Raw genomic sequence first — 11,183 nt, 5'->3', positions numbered from 1 at the left:
AATTTAATTTTAGGAAGAAAAAAACCACCCCTAAAATCCGTTAATTTTTTTCTTATAGAGTTCGAAGATTGAATGCTCACATCTTACCTCTTCCCTCCCAAGTACCAAAATAAGAAAAAAGACTAAAGTTATTCGTAGGTCAATGATTAACTCACTATTATCCGTATAACGTTTTAAAGGTGAAGAATATCGTATTTTATTAACAACGTTTGTCTCCTTATAAAACATGCAATAGGTAAGTTCTCTTACTAAAATCTTACATTAGTTTTACCTCACCTTAGATTTTTTTTATTATAATTTACCAATTGATCGCATTGTGAAATATATTATTACGATTAATAAAATGCAAGAATCCGATTTTTTCTTTTATCTCATTCAAAATGTCAAACTTATAAGACACTTTTAGGATCTAGGAACGTGATACAATTTTTAACAACTCATTTAGTACTAACAACAAATTGAGGCGTAGTAAATTAGAAGACTTTAGGGGAATGCTTTGAGGGTTCGCACACAAAAAAGACGTCCGAGTTAAGTGATTTTTCTAACTACCTTACAAACTGAATCGATTCTTTAATTAGGGGAAACTAGATCACTACCGAACATGGAGTAGACTAGGTCATGGGGGTCTAAATCGGGATAATGCGACACATAACCTCTTCCCCTCAATTTTAATGTTCACCTCCAAGCGGTCTAGATGCCTGATACGCCCCGATACACTCAGGTGAGTGATAAAGGATTGGGTAACCAACCCCAGTGGCAAGTCACGAATCCACGAACCTGAAGCTAACGAACAGGGGATCTGATCCTTCTAGAGAGAGTTGGGCGAGCGAGCTGACGAAGAGTCGCCAGGACTGGAGGAGGGTAATGCGAGAGACCCGGTCCTTTAAAGGGACGTTACAGCCCCTTAAGTAAGTAAGTAGTACTAGGACTACGACAGCAATTTCTTCAATGGACAAGCATAGTGTTCAAACAAATCGCAGTCTTCGGTGATACCCTGTATTCGCTGGTGGCCTAGTTTCCCCTATGCCAAAAAATTTCTCACTTGTTAGGTTCATAATCGCTCCTTAGGCTATCCTAGGAGATCCTCAGAACTTCCTCTAGAGAACAATGAAAATCTAGTCGTAGTTTGTGCAAAGGCTCAATGAACCTTTCACCTTCGCACACAATTTAAGTCACTACAAAATAGCCCATTTCCACTGTAAATTTTGCACCGGGTAGGGGAAAGCGCGCTACCTTCGAACGATTTATGCTTCGCACAAATTACTTTTTTCAATGTGTTATAAATGAATTTGGCCCATTATAATATTATATTCTAATAGCTAGTCCAATACTTATTTTTAGAAAAAAAAACTATGAAAAATCCATAAGGAACATAAAGAAAAAATTGAATTGTCCGAAGCTTGAATCGTCCGAAGGTAGTGCGCTTTCCTCTACTTAAAGTTGGATACAATTGTTTATACAGAACTCTAATCTACTTGTTTAATCGTTTGTATGAAGAATAAAACGTTTTAATATAGCATTTTGGGAACTTCTCTGAGAATGTTTTATAACATTAAGAACCACTTTTGTACTTGATTTCAAGAGAATTTAACTCTGGAAACGATAACTCTGCTATATACTTCCTTGAAAAGCCTTGATTTCAACAAATTTTCTTCAGCTAATATGTTTTTAAGCTAAAAAGTGATTAAAACATAAATAATATTGAAAAATTGACAATAAAAAAGTTGTGAGCAATATTGATATTTTCAGTTGACCAATCTGCCGATTTACCGATCAAAGATATTTTTCACTGAATTTTTAAATATTTCTCAGACTTGAAAATAATGAGATTTCAAGAAAATATAACAAAATTATTTCCAAGATTTTTCCATATTCCAATAAGAAATACAGTACGTTTATTGTTGTACATTATGCACATATTAAAGGGTTCTCATTATAATTCAAGAATGAAAGATTTGAAGGTGCGCGTAGCGAAAAGGCTTGTGATGGTATTCTGTAATGAAGACATTAAAGAAGGAAGAAAACTTTAAGTTAACTAAATGCAAAATTTATTTAATCTTCTTATAACTTTTGCGAGAAAAATTACGATCAGTAAGGGAAACTGGGGCATCACCGAACATGCGGTAACACCGAACAGTGATTTTTATTTCTAAACCTCTTGGTATCAACGAATTCAGACAGGTCTCGTCTTTTGAAGTCTAATGTATAATTTTAAAAAATCTGACGTCATAATGTCAATTTAATTCTGAGTTACGTTACTATCGTGGTAGTAATGTAAAATTTACGTAAGTAAAACTACCAGCCTTTTGATTATTTGTAATAACGTCAGAATAACCTTTCCCTTACAATAAGTTTTAATTTGGAAAGAAAATGTTGCTTGGGTTGTTTTTTTAACCAGATGGTATAAATTGCAAAGTTCACATAAATTATGAATTGTGTTATTTTAAAACAGTATAAAATTGGCTCAGTTTCTACGGTGTATGAATTTTTCAGCTCGACTTGAACTTCTCTACTTTCTTGCGCCATATCTCCATATTAACCCAATTTTTCACTGGTTTTCAGATAAATGATCTACCAAAAATACTTCTAAACAAATTATTGGCAATGTTTTTTTTAGTTTTTGTATAAATTTCAATATTAGAATACATCCTAAAAAATAGTAAATAGTAGGGGAAAGCGCGCTACATTCGGATGACTCAAGCTTCAAACAATTCAATTTTTTCTCTATGTTCCTTATGAATTTCACCCATAGCTCTTTTCTGAAAATTTGAGGAATTGGACTAGCTATTAAAATATTATAATGGGCCAAATTCATTTATAACACATTAAAAAAAAGAGATTTGTCCGAAGCATAAACCGTCCGAAGGTAGCGCGCTTTCCCCTACTGCGACGTGTTCCAAAGAGGAGTCAAGCCTTTTTTATTTAATTTATTATCTTAATGATTTTATATTATTATTTTTTTAAATTATTGTAGAGACAATACTTTCTAGTAAAGGCAGAAACCTATTTTAGGGTAGTAAGGTATAAAAGTATTCTACTGTTATAAAAATGTCTTCGTTTTTGCACAATAAATAAATTAATTAACTATATTAACTTTGTTTATTTGCTACCTAGAAAGTTTAATTTTTTGTGATCTGTTATAAATTCCCTAAAGTCGAAATCGGAAAGGAAAATATAATACTTGCACTGACTTAGTAAAATCCGTTACTAACCGTAGTGATTCGTAAGGATTCAAATAGACTCAAGCTATTCTTCGAGAATATTTAGCCTGTAGAATTTGCCAGTAAAGCATTAGGTTAAGTAAATTTATCGTAAAGGAAAAGGACCCTAATCGATGAGCCTAATGCCCTAAACACACTTACGACTTAAGCCGAGAGACGACTTAGTGGAAAATGATTGAAATGAAGTTTAACCATTATGTCGAATATAATTACGCTAAGCCATCTCTCGGCTAATCCTCAGGTCTGTCAGGGCCCTAAGGGCCTAAATAAACTTAGGCTGATTCTCAAGAATATTTATCCTGTAAGATTTGACAGTAGAGATTTATCCCAAACTGTTATACACTGAGGGCTTAGGATCATCGATTACAAATCCTTTGCATAAATTTCCTTTACCTAATCCTTGACTGCCAAATTATATAGGATAAATATTCTCGAGAATCAGCCTAAGCCTATTGAGGTCCTAAGTCCTGAGTGTATAACAATTTGGGATAAATTTTTACTGCAAAATTTTACAGGCTAAATATTCTCGAGAAGACATAGAGGCGCTGCAGCAGATGAGAGGCGTGAGAGCCTTTTATCACACTGTATCGTCTCAGGGACAGGGCTCTCAACCACAACTGTCTTTGTGAAAAAAATTAGTCAGGAAATACCCTAATAAAGACAGAGGATGGGTTAAGGAAATGGGAAAAATTCTTCAAGAGTCTCCTCAATTCAGCAGAATCTGCTTTGAATAGGGAATCGAGGATGAGGATTGCACTGACCACCAAAATGAGAAGACCCTAGGCTAGAAGGAGGTTGCCACCTTACCACAGAAATTCAAAAATTAAAAAACCACAAAGCTCCTAGAGAGGTGAACATACCGACAGAACAGGTTACATTCTGGAGGAGAGGAGGTGTACGCATTTACGGTCTTAAGGGAAACTGCGACACCACAAAACACGGGGTAGCACCAAACACTGCGATTTTTTAATCAGATATTCGACATCTAAGGACAAGCCCTATAGGAATTTATAGGCACTATAGGGATGCCTGTCTATTGAAGAAATGGTTGAGATAGTCCAAGTAGTTAAGAAATAAAAATTAGTGTTTGGTGCTACCCCGTGTTTGGTGGTGCCCCAGTTTCCCCTATCCGTAAAAGCGGTTTCAGACTTAAAGGTTAGCCCAGTTCCAGGACCTTGAAATCCTAAATAAAAACCAATATTATTGGTTTTCCAAGAGGTTATTTATAATAAATCAGAGTGGCTCTAGTTCCCGGTTACCCGAAAAACAATATGGGTTCCCCGGTTTCCCTGAAAAATATGAGTTTCCGAGGTTCCCTGAAAAATGTATGGATTCCTCGATTTCCCTGACAAAATATGAGTTCCTCAAGTTGCCTGAAAAAATTTATGAGTTGCCCTGGTTCCTAGAAAAAATATATCGGTTCAAGCTGAAGTCAATGTGGGAAATTCGGTCTTATTTTGTGTTCTTCAATTTGACTTTATTAAAGTCCCAAAAAGAAATTGTTTAAAAAAAAATTGTTCAAAAAATTATTTAATTAAGCATTGAATTTGTCTGTAATAGGCCCTGAAGAAGATCCCATCCAGGATCGAAACGTTGGCAAAATAAAGTCAAATTGAAGAATACAAAATAAGACCGAATTTCCCACATTGACTTCAGCTTGTATACGTATACGGTCGAAATATAGCACTAGATATATCGGTTCCCTGGATTTCTCTGGGTTCTCCGAAAAATGTATAGGTTCCCCGGGTTCCCTAGAAAGATATACGGGCTCTCCGGGTTCCCTGATAAAATATATGAGTTCTCTTTGTTTCCTTGAAAAACTATATGGGTACCCCGAATTCCCTTGAAAAATATATAGGTTCCCCGGGTACCCTGAAAAAGCATACAGGTTCTTCCGGTTCCCTGAAAAAAAAACATAGGTTCCCCGGGTACCCTCGAACCCGGGAAATCTGTATGGCTTTCTGGGTTCCCTGAAAAACTATATGGGTACCCCGAGTTCCCTTGAAAAAAATTCTAAGTTGCCCAGGTTCCTTGAAAAATTATGAGTGTTCCGGGCTTCCTAAAAAAATATACAGGCTTTCCGGGTTTCCCGAAAAAATATACGGGTTCTCCCAGTGCCCTGAAAAAATGTATGATTTCACTGGGTTCCCTGAAAAAATATATGGTTTCCCCGGGTCCCCTGAAAAAAATATAGGTTCACCGGGTTTCCTGAATAATTAACAAGTTCCTCGGGTTCCCTAATAAAATGTATGGCTCCCCAAAGTCCCCTGAAAAATGTATATGAGTTCCCTGGGCTCCCTGAAAAAATACATGGTTCCCTGGCTTTCCCCAGAGTTTCCTGAAAAATGCATGAGTTCCCTGTGAGTTTGCTGAAAACAATGCATGGGATCCCCGGGTTCCCTGTGAATTCTTCGTGGATTGTCCTTAGGTTCCCTGGAAAGATCGGTTCGAGTTCGAGTTTTGTTTTTTCAGAATCTATTGCAGCATTTTAAAAATTTCAATTCAAAGTCAAAATTTTCTAAGATTGATAAGAAATTAGTGAAGTTAAGCCATAGGTCTAATGGAAGGAAGTAGGGGACAGTGTCTTTAAGCAACTGAAGCTGTTGAGGTGCTGCTAGATTGAGCTACCTAGCCTGAGTGTATTTAAGCCAAAAGGGATTTAGCGCTTGCTCTATGGTGCAAGAGTTTTGGGTTCGAATGAGCAGACTTCCCTTAATAATACCCATTGAGATCTCTCCCTTTGGCACAATCCTTATTGTTGGAATTTCGTGACAAATGTTTAAAAGAAAGGACTTGAACATACCCTCAGTGAAGATGGCTGAAGTTGCAATTGTTGTAAAAATGAGTGCTAAATTTGCTATCGTTGTCTTCATGGTGATTCCACAGAACTTTCAGCACATTCAACAAACCACTAAACACAATTCTTGGACTGAATGATCAAAAGTTCATTAGTTTTAGTATATCATTCCACCTTTGTGCCACATTCGACTATTTTAATTGCCACAATTTCCTGTAGAAATTTTCACGACTGAAACTTCACCACGACTTTTGATGACTTTCCACAAAATCCTTCTCAATTTTGTAGTTTTTCCCCGTCTCCCCTTTACACTCTGTACCTTTTGTTTTTCCAACCCCAGCAAATATTCCAGGTGAGTGCATCAAAAGTGCATTAGAATGAATATTTATAAGAAAATCACAGGAAATAGCTTGAGGATATAGAAAAAAAATGGAATGGGTTAAATTGAAACATTATGTATTCAAAAGCTCAACCACCAGCTTAATCCCATGCGACGGAGAATTATTTTGGTAAGCCACTAATTGAAGTTGCTTTCTATTGAAGACATAATCGTCAGTTTTGGGAGAGTTATTTAATCATTTGAATATTAAATGGATTTTTGGCGGAATTCCTGCGCCTTTCAAATAAATGTGGCAAAATTGTATTAAATTTAGCTCTAAATGAGATTCAAAAAGCAAAATATTCCAAGAATGAATTTAGGTCAATATTAAGACAGTTAGTTGTCTATGTTAACACCATATCCTTTCACTCTTGGCGACATTGTTTGCAAATTTTCTCTGGTGGAAAATTTATATATCTTATGTATAAGTTTATCTCTCTTACTTTTAGTTTGCTATATATTTCACCCCTCCCCCCCACCGTGCTCCTCCTCGGCGGAGATGGTGTACTGTAAATTATTCAAAAGTAATCTGGTCTCTGTTCTGGGATTAACCAGTGATAGCTTTTATTTTCCCACAACCCCCTACAAAAATACCCTTTTTCTCTTTTTTGTTATGCAAAACAACAACGAAAAAAAAATTTTTTAGAAGCGGTTGTGAGAATTAAATTTTAAACCATAACCACAGTGAAAAGATACTAAATATTAATTTGGTATCTCCCTACCACTTCCTTCCTTTCCTATTTCTCTCTCCTCACAATATCATATTGACGACAATTTGTCAGGATATAGCTCTGCATACCCTACCCTCTCCTATCTCGATCGGCTTCACTTCAATTAAAGCGAAATTGACTGTCAATAGAGTATATGGCAATCACATTGATGACATTAATTCAGATTGAAAGATTTTCCCTCTCGTTTGGCGGTCTACTTTACTCGCAAATCAGCCTGGATCATTGTGAAGTTAGTTAAGCATAATTGCAGAGCTATTCCTAAATTGTTCACTTTGCTTAGTTAGATAAAACACTCGTTGTTACGATGATATGTATCTCAATAATTAATTTATTAGACTAAAATGGAGATTCGTCTGAAAACGATATTATCTCAACAGCGACTCTTGATAAACTGACTACCCTCAACTGCACACGGAATAATCATCCCCTAGAACCTACAATAAGGCCCCCCATTTCGCATGCGCTAGTCTTCAAACATTCTGCTTAGTACAAATTCTCCTCCAAAAAATTCTCCCTCATTTTCCACACATTTCTCGTGGATAAATAGAAGCACATACAGAAGGAAGCACTATACCAACAAGAAAAGCACCTTTCTCCCAAGAAAAATCCTAATTATTTTCCCCACATGAAAGAGAATTGATGCAAAAAAAAAACATATTCCAGCACAAAAACATTCCATAGATATTCCCTCTTTCTCTAAAAAAAAAAGTCTTTTTCTCCAAGCCACATAACCCACACAATTAAATTTATATATCGTTTAGGAAGAGAGGCAAAAATGTTCAACTGATACCGAAATAGACATCATTAAAAATTAAACTTACGTGATTTCCCAAGCAAAATCCCGTCAGTACCATTCACACGAGATGAGATTTTCAATCTTTGCGATTTTCCTCAAGCTGGGGCGAGTAGAAAATTGATGCATCATTCGGTGTGTCAGGAAAACATTTCGAGTATTTTTGCCACCATACATTTTTCTGACCTCGCCAATTTCTCTACCAAGGAAAAAAAAGAGAAGAAAAGAAATTCATCCTTATTTGCAGAAAAGAATTTTGAAATAAAACCTCCGGATCACTTGAATTCCATTCTCAAATTCTTTTCGACAAATCTCACAATTATTGAAAATTTTTTCCTTACACTTCAGCAAATTCGAGGGAATATTGCTTGACAAATAAATGTACACCGACGTGCTAACCCCATGATAACCTTCTACAGAATCCCAAAAGAATTTGGTAGAGAATAGAAACACAAATAGAATAATACTAAAAGAAAATTTAAAGAATTACAGAGAGAATAGAGTTAAGCAGGTTTTCTCTAGAAGTGATCCTGAATATTCGATGAAGAGTAGGAAGCGCAGATCGCCCGTAGAACCTTAAATGGGCTTCAGATCTAAGGCTCAGCCTTATATTTTTGACAATTTTCTTTACGGAATTGATGTTGCTTGTTGTTGAGGAAATCCAGATCTTCAGAAACTAGGCAAAACGGGCAAAACCTTTATTCTGAAGAACGCTCTACAGCTTAAAAATGGTCTTCATCGATCCGATCTACCATGTCGGATCGGTGAGGCTATCCTTAAGTGGTAGACTTGAAAACAAGTTAACGAATAGAATGGGGCAAAATCGTCCTCGGAGACCGATACTACCCGTACCTACAGTATATAGTCAAATTCCTGAAGTAATAACTTTGAGAGGTGTAATATTCGAAGATTCGACAAATGAGGGAAACGTGGACCGTCAGTACGAAATTATACGAGATACAGCCCTAAGGCTTAGCCTAATAATTTACTGCTGTAATTTCTCAATACACGATATTTTTGACATTTTTTAATGTAATTGATGTTGCTTGTTGTTTAGAAAAGCCAGACTTCCAGGAACTGTGCTAAGCCCGCTTTACCGTTCGTAAGATGTTCGTAAGATTTTCTTTAATTCTAGACGTTACGGATGATCTTCGGCGAGCCGATCTATCATATCCGATCGATAAAGTGCTAGACTTGAAAACAAGTTTACGAATACAAGGGGCAAAGTCGTCCTCGGAGACCGATACTACCCGTACCTAGAGTATAATTTCAAATTGCTGAAATAATAACTTTGAAAGGTGTAATATTCGAAGATTCGACAAATGAGGGAAACGTAGACCGTCAGTACGACATTATACGAGATATAGCCCTAAGGCTTAGCCTAACAATTTATTGCTGTAATTTCTCAATACACGAAATTTTTGACATTTTTTTGTAATTGATGTTGCTTGTTGTTCAGAAAAGACAGACTTCCAGGAACTGTGCTAAGCCCGCTTTACCGTTCGTAAGATGTTCGTAAGATTTTCTTTAATTCTAGACGTTACGGATGATCTTCGGCGAGCCGATCTATCATATCCGATCGATAAAGTGCTAGACTTGAAAACAAGTTTACGAATAGAAGGGGGCAAAGCCGTCCTCGGAGACCGATACTACCCGTACCTACCTATAGTCAAGTTCCTGAAGTAAGAAATTTTGGAAGGTGTAACATTCGAATATTCGACGAAGAGGGGGAAGCGTAGATCACCAGTAGAACCTTAAACAGGCTTCAGACCTAAGGGCTATGAACGACATGAGGACTAGCCGAGAAACGGCTTAGCGTAATTATATTCGAAACAATGGTTAAACCCCATTTCGATCATTTTCCACTAAGTCGTCTATCGGCTTAAGTCGCTAGTGTGTCTAGGACATAAGGCTTAGCCTTATAGTTTAAGTGCTAAAATTATGGAGAAGCTTATGAACAGAAGGGGGGAAAAGTCATCAGAATCTACGGTACCGATCAAGTTATTCAAAATGCACGTTCGGAGGGTACCGATGACATTCTTCAATCCTAAAACGTAAACAATATTTAAAAAATGTTACCGAATTTTTCTGAAATTCACTTACTCTTTTCGAAAGTTTTCGAAAAGGAAGTTGATATAAGACGATAATATTGAGGAAGAACCAGATTCATATAACCTCAAATTTTACATTACGAATTCAACCGTCTCGTTAACCGTTCATAGTTGAGGAATTCATTTTTTGTGGAAGCTTACTATAATTTTATTTTATTTATTACTTATTATTAACATAACTAGAAATTTACAGAAATTTTCACAGATAAAGGGTTTAAGGAATTCCTCGTTTGAGTAATATTGGCCACCGCCGTCTTAGTGTACGTGACCAACCTCCAAAGTAAAAACAGTGAAAACTTTTCTGAGGTTATATGAACCATTTCCGTTACACGAAAAGAGTTTACATTTTACATAAAATAGACAAAAAGGAGAAAAAAAGATAAAAAACAGACTGAAAGGATCGTTTATTATCAGTAAACTGTTTTCTATTTCTAGGGATATCTACAGAATTCAATGAAGATTCACTAGAGAATATCTAGGGGTACTGGGGCAATACTAAACACTGCTGTGGTAGGGGTTATTGTAAACACTGTGATTTTTTTAATTAGATATAAAACTTCAGAGGCAGAATTCATGGTCGATATGTGTACTACTGCCCTAGTTTCTTCTAACACTGCAGATATAATGTGAACAGATCTACATAAATTGTGATGTTCAATAAACTGATTTTAAATTATAAATTAGTCTTGATGATTTTGAGACATTTTCGAGGCATTTTTTCAAAAAAATGCAGCAATATCATAGAATTTAACAAATAGGACTTAAACACGTATAAGATGAATTATCGACTGATGCATTTAGTCCCAGAACTATTCACATATCCGGTTACGAAAAAACCGTGCTTATTGTTAGTTTTTACTTTGACGTTAATTAAAAAAAATATATTTAATTTTTTAAAGAGATACTACACTACTGATATGTACTAAAGAATGTGTGAAAACTCGTATAAATTTAGGACAAAAGTGCCTGAATTCGTTTGACTAATCTTTTAAGTGACTAATATCAATGCTCAGAATTTTGAAATGAAGTTTATTTGGTAGATGTACAATTTAAATCCCACAGTTTAATCTGTATATTCTTGGTAGATTTATTGGGTTCATTTCTACTCCGGTTTTAAATTAAACAACTAAAGGTCTTTTTTGTAACTTTAA

The 11,183-nt window shown here is 35.8% G+C and overlaps 1 long non-coding RNA gene across 1 annotated transcript in view; it reads right to left on the bottom strand.

The window, feature by feature from the left end:
• LOC129806830 (uncharacterized) overlaps positions 1–7,914 on the bottom strand; it is a 79,543-nt gene extending 71,629 nt beyond the window's left edge. Inside the window, exons 1-2 of the long non-coding RNA XR_008752206.1 lie at positions 7,120–7,914; positions 6,025–6,427 (exon numbers count right to left, since the gene is read on the bottom strand). This is a non-coding gene — a long non-coding RNA (uncharacterized LOC129806830). The remainder of the gene's footprint in view (positions 1–6,024; positions 6,428–7,119) is intronic.
• Positions 7,915–11,183: the final 3,269 nt, after the last annotated feature.

This window comes from Phlebotomus papatasi, chromosome 3, assembly GCF_024763615.1.
Source record: "Phlebotomus papatasi isolate M1 chromosome 3, Ppap_2.1, whole genome shotgun sequence".
Lineage (NCBI taxonomy): Eukaryota > Metazoa > Arthropoda > Insecta > Diptera > Psychodidae > Phlebotomus > Phlebotomus papatasi.
Note: the sequence above shows the minus strand (reverse complement) of the source record. Positions and strands in the feature narration are given on the sequence as shown.